The 11394-nt window shown below is 35.0% G+C and overlaps 3 non-coding genes across 3 annotated transcripts; all 3 read right to left on the minus strand.

The window, feature by feature from the left end:
- Window positions 1-119, minus strand: LOC143734509 (5S ribosomal RNA). The gene has a single exon (XR_013202406.1). It is a non-coding gene; the product is annotated as a 5S ribosomal RNA (ribosomal RNA).
- A 478-nt stretch (window positions 120-597) lies between these two features.
- LOC143734765 (5S ribosomal RNA) lies at window positions 598-716 on the minus strand. The gene has a single exon (XR_013202658.1). It is a non-coding gene; the product is annotated as a 5S ribosomal RNA (ribosomal RNA).
- A 2266-nt stretch (window positions 717-2982) lies between these two features.
- Window positions 2983-3101, minus strand: LOC143734733 (5S ribosomal RNA). Its single transcript, XR_013202628.1, has one exon. It is a non-coding gene; the product is annotated as a 5S ribosomal RNA (ribosomal RNA).
- Between the last annotated feature and the right edge of the window lie 8293 nt (window positions 3102-11394).

The following is an 11394-nucleotide window of genomic DNA, read 5'->3' on the forward strand; positions in this document are numbered from 1 at the left end:
AGCTTACAGCACCTGATATTCCCAGGCGGTCTCCCATCCAAGTACTAACCAGGCCCCACTCTGCTTAGCTTCCGAGATCAGACGAGATCGGGCGTTACCAAGGTGGTATGGCCGTAAGCGAAAACTGCTGCCAAAATTGGGCTATTTAAAAGGTTAGACCATTAATGAAGAAAACTAAGAAGAATTTTGAAAAATCTCAAACCCTTTCAGGCTTTCTGAAGAATCTCAGAAACTTTTAAAGGCTTTCTGAAGAAGCTCAGGGACTCTTTTTTTTAAACTAAGAAGAACTTTTGAAAAAACTCAAACTCGTTCATGCTTTCTGAAGAATCTCAGAGACTTGTTCAGGGTTTTTGAAGAAACTCAGTGACTCTTTTTTTTAACTAAGAAGAACTTTTGAAAAAACTCAAACACTTTCATGCTTTCTGAAGAATCTCAGAGACTTGTTCAGGCTTTTTGAAGAAACTCAGTGACTCTTTTTTTTAAAACTAAGAAGAACTTTTGAAAAAACTCAACTCTTTCATGCTTTCTGAAGAATCTCAGAGACTTTTAAAGGCTTTCTGAAGAAGCTCAGGGACTCTTTTTTTTTTTAATCAAAAAAGCTTACAGCACCTGGTATCCCCAGGTGGTCTCCCATCCAAGTACTAACCAGGCCCGACCCTGCTTAGCTTCCGAGATCAGACGAGATCGGGCGTGACCAAGGTGGTAAGACCGTGAGCGAAAACTGCTGCCAAAATTGGGCTATTTAAAAGGTTAGACCATTAATGAAGAAAACTAAGAAGAATTTTTGAAAAAACTCAACTCTTTCATGCTTTCTGAAGAATCTCAGAGACTTTTAAAGGCTTTCTGAAGAAGCTCAGGGACTCTTTTTTTTTAAACTAAGAAGAACTTTTGAAAAAACTCTAACTCTTTCATGCTTTCTGAAGAATCTCAGAGACTTGTTCAGGCTTTTTGAAGAAACTCAGTGACTCTTTTTTTTTTTTAACTAAGAAGAACTTTTGAAAAAACTCAACTCTTTAATGCTTTCTGAAGAATCTCAGAGACTTTTAAAGGCTTTCTGAAGCTCAGGGACTCTTTTTTTTTTTTTTTTTTAAATCAAAAAAGCTTACAGCACCTGGTATTCCCATGCGGTCTCCCATCCAAGCACTAACCAGGCCCGACCCTGCTTAGCTTCCGAGATCAGACGAGATCGGGCGTGACTTTTTTTTAATTTATTTTTTATTTTTTTTATTAAGAAATTTCAATCAATAAAATACAATAAAAAATACATATTTTCTTCTACATACATCTCTACATCACATATCTTCCATTTACATACATATTTTTTAAAAAACTCCTTCACTTCCGGGCAGCTTCCACATTAAATCTTTTAAAACACAACAAACTTTTGGGGTAAAAACATCATAAAAAGCATTAACAATATTTTCACCTTTAAAATACAAATACAGTCTTTCCATAAATAATTCAGTTTTCCTTTTAAACACAGTCCAAACATCCAACACAATTTTTTCTTTTTTAGCCACAGTTCTTCTCTCCCATATTGCACTTTTCATTAACATTACACACAGATTTATAAAACTTTTGTTTTCACACTTCTTTTCCCAACCAAACATTACAACTCTATTCCATTCCATTCCATTTTCATCCCACTCCTCAGTCAACTCTTTAATTAAACATTTACATTTCTTTAAAAATTCCTCCAGTTCTTTACAATATAAAAACATATGTAAAATCCACTCTTCCTTTTCTTGGCATACTTTACACAAAGCGTTTTGTTCCATTCCTATTTTATTTAAAACAGCCTCAGTAAAAACCACTTTATGCCTTATAAAATATTCCAAACATCCCAATTTTTTCCACACATCTCCCCCCCATGTTTCTCCATATACACTCTTTTTTTAGATCTTTAAATTTCTGCACCCAGTATTCATTAACAATTGGTTCTTTAAAAACACCATCTCTAAAAAAACCATAAAGCATCTTCACCGGACATGTTTTAAAACCATATAATTTTTCTCTCAACTTCACATACACTTCCTTTCCATTTGTCCCCTCTTCCATACTTTCAATCCTTTTAATCCAGTCTTTAGGTATTGCCTTTTTGATTATTTTATATTTATTAATTATCTCTTGTCTGCTAAAATCCTCCTTTGCCTCCTCCATTACATCCACAATATACTGCACTGGTAAAAATCCATCTTTAAATTCATATAAAACATCTCTTACTCTTGTGATTCCCAGCTCCTACCATTTCTTAAAAAATATCTCCTTTCCTTGATTTAAAATGCCATTGTTTAAGAATAAAGGCTGATTTAAAATGTTCTCTCTACCTCTTAGGTTAAAATGTACATTAGTTAAAAATTTACCCCAGGCGCTCATCAATTCTTTGTAAAAATCCGGCAACTCCTCTGTCATCCATTTCTTTACTCTCATCCACAGTACATTATCTCCAAGTGTAAAATTCCCACATTTACTTAAAAAATATTCCATCGTCTTTTTCCATGCTGTTTTGTTTTCTTCATTCAAGTACTTTTGCATTATTTTTACTCTTAAACTATTTTTTCTTTGTTCAAAATCCATTAAGCCCAAACCTCCCTTCCCCACTTCTCCTAAAACTGCTGCCAAAATTGGGCAATTTAAAGGTTAGACCATTAATGAAGAAAACTAAGAAGAATTTTTGAAAAAACTCAAACTCTTTCAGGCTTTCTGAAGAATCTCAGAGACTTTTAAAGGCTTTCTGAAGATGCTCAGGGACTCTTTTTTTTTAAACTAAGAAGAACTTTTGAAAAAACTCAATCTTTCATGCTTTCTGAAGAATCTCAGAGACTTGTTCAGGCTTTTTGAAGAAACTCAGTGACTCTTTTTTTTTTTAACTAAGAAGAACTTTTGAAAAAACTCAACTCTTTCATGCTTTCTGAAGAATCTCAGAGACTATTAAAGGCTTTCTGAAGAAGCTCAGGGACTCTTTTTATTTTAAATCAAAAAAGCTTACAGCATCTGGTATTCCCAGGCGGTCTCCCATCCAAGTACTAACCAGGCCCGACCCTGCTTAGCTTCCAAGATCAGACGAGATCGGGCGTGACCAAGGTGGTATGGCCATAAGCGAAAACTGCTGCCAAAATTGGGCTATTTAAAAGGTTAGACCATTAATGAAGAAAACTAAGAAGAATTTTTGAAAAAACTTTAAGTCTTTCAGGCTTTCTGAAGAATCTCAGAGACTTTAAAAAGGCTTTCTGAAGAAGCTCAGGGACTATTTTTTTAAACTAAGAAGAACTTTTGAAAAAACTCAAACTCTTTCATGCTTTCTGAAGAATCTCAGAGACTTGTTCAGGCTTTTTGAAGAAACTCAGTGACTCTTTTTTTTTTAAACTAAGAAGAACTTTTGAAAAAACTCAACTCTTTCATGCTTTCTGAAGAATCTCAGAGACTTTTAAAGGCTTTCTGAAGAAGCTCAGTGACTTTTTTTTTTTTTTTTTATCAAAAAAGCTTACAGCACCTGGTATTCCCAGGCAGTCTCCCATACAAGTACTAACCAGGCCCGACCCTGCTTAGCTTCCGAGATCAGACAAGATCGGGCGTGACTTTTTTTTTTTTTTTTTTTTTTTTTTTTTTAAACAGAAGTTTTACATTAAAACAAGTACATTTTTTGTACATTTAATTTTCTATGTAGAAAACATGCAATTAACATCTTTACAAACTAAAGCGTTATATACAAGCTAATTTCATTTTACATTTACGTCTTCCTTTATCATTCCCATAACATTCATTTTTAAATTTTACTTTCAGAAAAAACATATATTTTTCCCAAAAATACACAACCTCACTAAACAAACAAAAAAGCAATTGTCATATTTCCTATTTTCAAATTCCCATATCATTTTTTTCTTTTTTTTCATTCAATTAAAAGTACAAACAACATGCAGCAGATACAAGCCCTTTTCCATTTTCAGAGACTCAAATAATTTCCTCAGCAACTGTATACATGTACATATTAAATTATTTACATTTCTACATAATCTGCAAACCAACAAATAAATCTAGTACATATTCAAACAATTTAAACATCTATACCACTTAATCACCTTTTTTTTTTCCTTAAAATTTCTCTCCTTAACTTTTGTTTTCTCAACACAAGCTTCAGATTAGGTATTGCTTTATACTTTAAAACATTCCCGCCTATCTTTCCCCTCTTTTTCATATTAACATTGTCTTTATTACCATTGTCTCTGTCCCTTGTGGTAGTCTCATCTTCTTCCTCCATTTCAACTATGTTTTCATTACACCATGACATTTCTTCTGACTCCTTACTTCCATCCTCTGCTTCTTTCACCATCTCATTTTTTTGTCCAGACTCCTTATTAAAGTCTTTTGAATTCAACCATCCTGTTCTTTCCTCATGTTCTGTTCCACTTCACTCTGAGGACTATGAGGACCCGCATTTCCTCTTTTAGTCCCTTCATAGCGTTGATCTTCTTCACTTTCTGTTTCACAGTCACATTTCATATAAACTTTGTTACAGTCCAAGCACTTTTCCGCTTTACAATCTTTTGCGAAATGGCCCTGCTCAGCACATTCATAACATTTAAAATCAGGACAGTCTTTAAAAACATGCCCAGGTTGCATACACATTCGGCAGAGTTTAATCTGTCCATCATGTATTACCCTGAAATACCTTTCTCCCTCCGATGTTTCAAATTTGGCACTATATGGCAGTGATGTTACCTCCTTTGGAAATCTTATTTTGACATACCTTGTGCCGTCTGCGATGTCCGTTCCGGGGTATAATCTCCTCTTTATTTGTGTTATGGGAGTAACTCCCCACAGCTTTAACTTGTCCTCGATTGTTTCATCCTCCACATAAGCAGGCAGGTGAATAAAAGAAACCACACATTCCTTTAACTCCAACCTCCTTACTACACAGAGTTGTCCTTTAATTTCCACACCGTCCATCAGATCATCACAGTCATCCGCACACGTCAAAGTAAGTTCATATTCCAAAGAATTCTTTGGTCTCACTGCCAGTAGTTTACCATTGCCTATATTCCTTGTCACTTCTCTGATAATATCCTCTGCCTTTATTCCTTTTTTGTTCATTATATCCATCACCACTGTTGCCTCTTTCAGATATTCCATTCTCTTCTTAGCACTTTTCTGCCCAAAAGCCTCCTTGTTTAATCCATTAAACTCTCTCAATCCTTTGTCCATTGCATCTTGGTCAATCGTCGTTTGTGTTCCTCCTGCCGTTCCTGGGTCTTTACCATTTAATCTGTCCATTATTCAAAAGAAAGATTTCCTCCAAGCAGATAAACTGCTTGGGGATTAAAAAAAATAACATACAAGTAAACAGAACTTCAAATAAACAAAACAAAAAATAACTAAGAGAGAGCACATGGGAGAGCCTCTCTCTCCCAACTGCCAGCAAACTTCCTGGATCGTACCACTAACGAGATCGGGCGTGACCAAGGTGGCATGGCCGTAAGCGAAAACTGCTGCCAACATTGGGCTATTTAAAAGGTTAGACCACTAATGAAGAAAACTAAGAAGAATTTTTGAAAAAACTTAAACTCTTTCAGGCTTTCTGAAGAATCTCAGAGACTTTTAAAGGCTTTCTGAAGAAGCTCAGGGACTTTTTTTTTTTTTTTAAATCAAAAAAGCCCACATGGAAAGAACCTATATAAATATATGTTTTAATATAGGTTTTGATATAGGATTTTAATATATGTGACATATATAAAATTGGCCGTTTTCCTATATTATATGTGCATATATGCACATATATGTACATATATGTGTACATATATACGTGCATATATGTACACATATACACATGCATATATGTACCTATATAGGTGCATATATGTACCTATATACGTGCATATATGTACCTATATACGTGCATATATACGTGCATATAGGTGCATATATACGTGCATATATGTACCTATATAGGTGCATATATACGTGCATATATGTACCTATATAGGTGCATATATACATGCATATATATACCTATAAAGGTGCATATATACGTGCATATATGTACATATATATATGCAGCTATATGTTACCTATATATTAGTATAATTATTAAAATCCATAGCTACTAGGCAACATAAATAATAGCCCAAGATGTAGACATTTTAATTATTTATTTACTTAAGAACAATCAAATATTACAAGAACAAAAAAAAGACAAAAAACTGAACAGAAAAAACCCCAATTTATCTTTTTGATCTTCTCAGCTCTGTGAGCTTCGATATTGATAGATGTGCCTATCTGTCCTCGGCTGGTTGCCGGCCACTTCATCAATGTAGCATCTAGAGAAGACAAAAATAATAAGACAGTATAATAATAATAATAATATAGTGCTTCATCAGGAACCCAAAGTGCTTACAGTACAGCTGCGATTGGACACATGTTTTGGATAAAGGGCTTATCATAATAAAAATGCGTCATGTAAACACGTCAATTGGAAGATTCTGATTGGATTCTGCTTAATCTGAAAGAAATTCTGATTGGAAACATCACCCCCCTTTTTTTTTGCGGCATCATTCTTTCATATGCACATATCCGTCATGGGGACTGCATTGTTAACAGTCACAGGGTCAATCATGTGCATCCAAAGCAGAGAAAATTCATGGATAGGAAAAATTCAGAAAAAGAGGAAAGATCAAGAAGTGAGCAAGCAATGAATTAGTATTATAGGTTCCAAGCAGATACAGATGGTGCTGGTTGAGGAGAGAACCCCTGATATGATTGTAAAGCGCTTTGGGTGTACAGTAGTACATATGAAAGCGCTATATAATTGCCTCATTCATTCATTCATTCATTCATTCATACAGTAACAATAATGGGTGCCCTATCTTATACAGTCTCCATTGATGCCTAATAAACATTGATACAAGTAGGCTATGGTTAAAGTGGTGAACTTATAAAGTCTTAATGCGTTGAGAAGGGAAAACAATTTTTTTTGCATTTACTCAACAATAATGGCTATCTTTTTAATTTGGTCAAGGGCGACCAGCTCCTCCCCATCCCCTCTGGTTGGCTGCCCACCTTAAAGTAATATTTCAAAATTATTATGAAAGGGGGGTAAAATGAAGGTGGTGAAAACAAGAGATTTTATATATACACATCACTTTTACTTGAGGTGCAAGGAAATACAAAAATGGCAAGTAAAAAAGCGAGAGAAGGGTCTGGCTGCAGACTGTGGGTGATTGGAGCTCCACTCTCAAACAGGAAATACGTCACCTCTACTTTGCGGGGGCGGGGCGGAGTAAATTCGCGGGGTTTTTACATTCCATACTTCGCTGTGGGGAAACATCAGCGATTTTCTCCCCTTCTATTCAGGTATTAATTCTAATGATTTTTTTAAATATAATGTTTGTAGAGTGTGCAGATGTGAGTATTATATTGATTGCTTGTTAATTTAAATGTTTGACATTTTTTTAGTTAAGAGATCCACGAACGCAAATCTCCATTTTGAGCATTATTTAATGGCCCGAGACCACATATAGATAACATTTTAGGGTTGGTGTGTGGCAGGTATGTTTGTATTTATTGTTTAATTCGGTTTAGTGGGGATTTGATTGTATTGAGAAGTGTAAATGTGAAGAGAATTTAACGTTATGCATTTTCAGTTAAAACGGTTTCACCCTCTTCCATTTCCCTAACATGAAACTTTTGGCAGTTAAAGATTTGTGCATTTATTGTCTGAATTGTGACTTTCATTGTGTTTTGAAATTGAACAGGTGCAGTGAATTGGAAAAGACTTTCAGAGAGACACCGTCAAATGTACAGAAAACCGTACACCATCTCTATATGCAGCCGCCTACAATGCAGCCAGCTTTACAAAGACTTTGGGGCTGGCTACCAGGGAAATGCACCTGGTATTCCCAGGCGGTCTCCCAACCAAGTACTAACCAGGCCCGACCCTGCTTAGCTTCCGAGATCAGATGAGAACGGGCGTGATTTTTTTTAATTTATTTTTTTTTATTGTCAAAAAGTACAAAATTAATATTTACATAACTCATATTTCATACCTAATATTCTCAAACTTATTTCATATTAGATCCTTTTAGCATTTACAGCATATACTTAGAATTTAAGCCATATTACATCACTCCAAAAAAAAACACCAAAGATAAAAAATAAAAATAAAAAAAAAATAATAATAATAATAATAATAATTAATTAATTAACCCACTTAGCCACATTTCTTCTCAGAATTTTAAACTTAACCCTTCTTTTGTACTTATAAATCCACTTTCTTCTACAAATGCTCTTTCAAATTCATCATTGCTTAGGTATTTCCACATTGTAAACACATTCTTTCTAACAACACTCTTGAAAACATCAATCACATCCACTTTCTTTCAGCCAGGAAAAACTCTTGGCCACACCACCTCTGATGCAGGCATTTTGATTTCCTTTTTCACCATTATTTTGTATATCGTTTTCACATTTATTTCCCGCAAAAACTTTTTTTCCTCATTTTCCACAATATACATTTCAGGCATTCCCCAATATCCCACTTTGGCAGTTTCTCTTTCAATCCCTTCTACCCATTTTTTAGGCAGGCTTTTTTTAATGTTTTCACATTCACCATCCACTTTTGCTTTCTCAATTTCATCATCCCACCCCACCACACAATCATATATTGCCCTATTCGGTAAGAAACCTTTCACATATTCGTATGCCAAGTCTTTTACTTTCCTTACCCCCGCTCTCATGAATAGCCTGTTGTAGAGCATTTTCCCTCCCTTCCTTATTCTTGGGTTCAGGAATATTGGCTGATTGTGTACTTGGTTTATATTTTCACATTCATAGTTTACATTCACCACAAACTCAGCCCATGCAATAAACACTTCTTGATAAAATAAAGGCAGCTTTTCTATCATTGGCTTTTTTAACACCATGAACACACCTTCTTCACCACAACCTCCACCTTCATTTAAATATTTTCTCATATACCCCTTCCATCCATATTCTATTTTGCCACATAAATACTTTTTTATTGTTTTAACTCTTATTGCATTCCTTTTTACATTTAAATCTATCAACCTCAAACCCCCCTCGCTGTAATCTGCAATTAATGTTTTTGATGATATTTTCACTCCTTTCCCACCCCACACAAAAGTATTCACAGCCTCTTTTATTCCATTTAACACCCAGTCAGGTAAATCAATTGCTCCCATCACATAATTACATTTAGTTAACAATAAAGAATTAACCACTACCACCTTGCCTCTTAGCCTTAATTCTCTTAGTCTCCAAAACTGTAATACTTGTTTGATTTTATTTAGCACTCCCGACCATGTTGCATCTGTTGCCTCTTTTACATCCTCTCCTATATTTACCCCTAGAATTTTTATAAAGTCTTTCGTTATTTTAAATGGAACATCAGCCCCTTCAACCATCACTCCTCCTATACTCATTATCTCAGATTTTTCCACATTTATTTTTGCACCTGACGCTTTCCCATATTTTTCTATCTGTTTCCTTATTTTGTTTATGTTCTCTATGTCCCTAACCGTAAACATAGTGTCATCTGCATATTGATGTATTACACTCAATCCCCCATTTGGTATTTGGATACCTTTTATCTCTTCATCTTTTTTGATAAGTATCGCCAGCGGCTCGGCTGTTATTGAGTACAATAATGCTGACAGCGGACAGCCTTGCCTAACTGACCTCTCTAACGGAAAGGGGTCAGTTAATATCCCATTAACTTTTACACAACTTTTAGCATTCTCATATATTAATTTTATCCACTTTTGCATCCTATCCCCAAAACCAAATTTCGCCATTGCCTGTTCTATAAAGCTATGTTCCACCCTGTCAAAAGCTTTATTTAAGTCTATCGATAAAATCAATCCCCCTTTTCCATCTTTCCCCATTCCTTCTACTACATCCCTAATTGTGCAAATTGTATCTGTGTTGTCTCTTCCCTTTATACTATAAGCTTGGCTTGGTGATACTATTGTCCCAACAACCTCTTTTATCCTATTTGCCAATACTTTTGTCAGAATTTTATAATCAGTATTTAAGAGAGTTAACGGTCTATAATTTTCTAGCTTCATTGGACTCCCTTTATTTTTATATAATATTGTGATTACTCCTAGCCCCATAGACTCAGGCATTTCCCTTCCCTCTTCCATACTTCTATAAACCTTCCACAGTATTGGAGCTACAGTCTCTATTAAGGCCTTATAAAATTCATGCGTTAATCCATCCGAGCCTGGGCTTTTTTTTTTTTTTTTGTCTGTTTTATAGCTTCTTTTATTTCTTCGATGCCTATATCTCTTTCACATTCATTTTTTCCCCCTTCACTTAGCCTCACACTCACAGTATTTAAATTTTCCTCTACACATTCCTGTTTTACCCCTTGTTTCTTAAATAGTCCCCTGTAAAACTGTTCTACTTCACTTATTATCTCCACATAATCAGTAATCTTGTCACCTTTTTCGTTTTCCAGTTCTGTTATATGCTTTTTCCTCTGTTTTTCTTTTCTAAGTTCAAAAAGAACTTTGTGCTTCTTTCTCCCTCTAACGCATACTGCGCTCTACTCCTTATCATCGCACCCTTACTTTTCTCATTTTCATATTCTTCTATCTCTGCTTTTATCCGCACAAACCTCTCTTTATCTTGCTCTGGATTTCTTTCTGTTTTTTCTGCTTCCCTCTCCAGTTCATTTTCCATTGCCTCAACTTTACTCCTTCTCATAAAATCCCTTTGTTTTGCATATCTAATACTCCTTTTTTTTATTTTCTCTTTCATTTTTTCCCACCACTCACATATGTCTTTTTCAAATAATGAGTTTTGCTTTTCATAATTTATGCATTTTCTGATGTTTTCTTTATACGCCTCTTCTTTTAGCAAGTCAGCATTCAAACACCAGATTCCCCCTCCCCTCTCTTCCCTGATTACACCCATCTTTACCATCATCATAGCATGGTCACTCAACCCTACAAACTTATATTTAACATTTTTAACATATTTTAACATTTCCCTTTTGGTTAAACAAAAATCTATACGGCTTTGCTTCAAAACCCCCATCACCATTTGTCTTCTGGAGAATTCTTTTTTGTAGGGATTCTCTTCCCTCCAAACATCAACCATGTCCTCATTATTCATCCACTCCGTTAAAAATTTTCTGGAAACATCAGACTTAAAGTTTGCGCTGCATGAAGCGTCCAGTCTTGTGCACCATACATTAAAGTCCCCAACAACTATACAATTTCCTTTGCACAACGGCTTAATTTCTTTGAATAGTTCTTTTCTTTCATTTTCTGTATTTGGCGCATATATATTTATCAGCCTGAAGAGCTCATTTTGAAACACAAATTCAGTCACTAAAATTCTCCCATTACCATCCTTATATACTCCCTTCGCACT

The sequence above is a fragment of the Siphateles boraxobius genome, unplaced genomic scaffold, assembly GCF_051911475.1.
Source record: "Siphateles boraxobius isolate OS27281-9 unplaced genomic scaffold, OSU_SipBor_1 99, whole genome shotgun sequence".
Taxonomy (NCBI): Eukaryota; Metazoa; Chordata; class Actinopteri; order Cypriniformes; family Leuciscidae; genus Siphateles; species Siphateles boraxobius.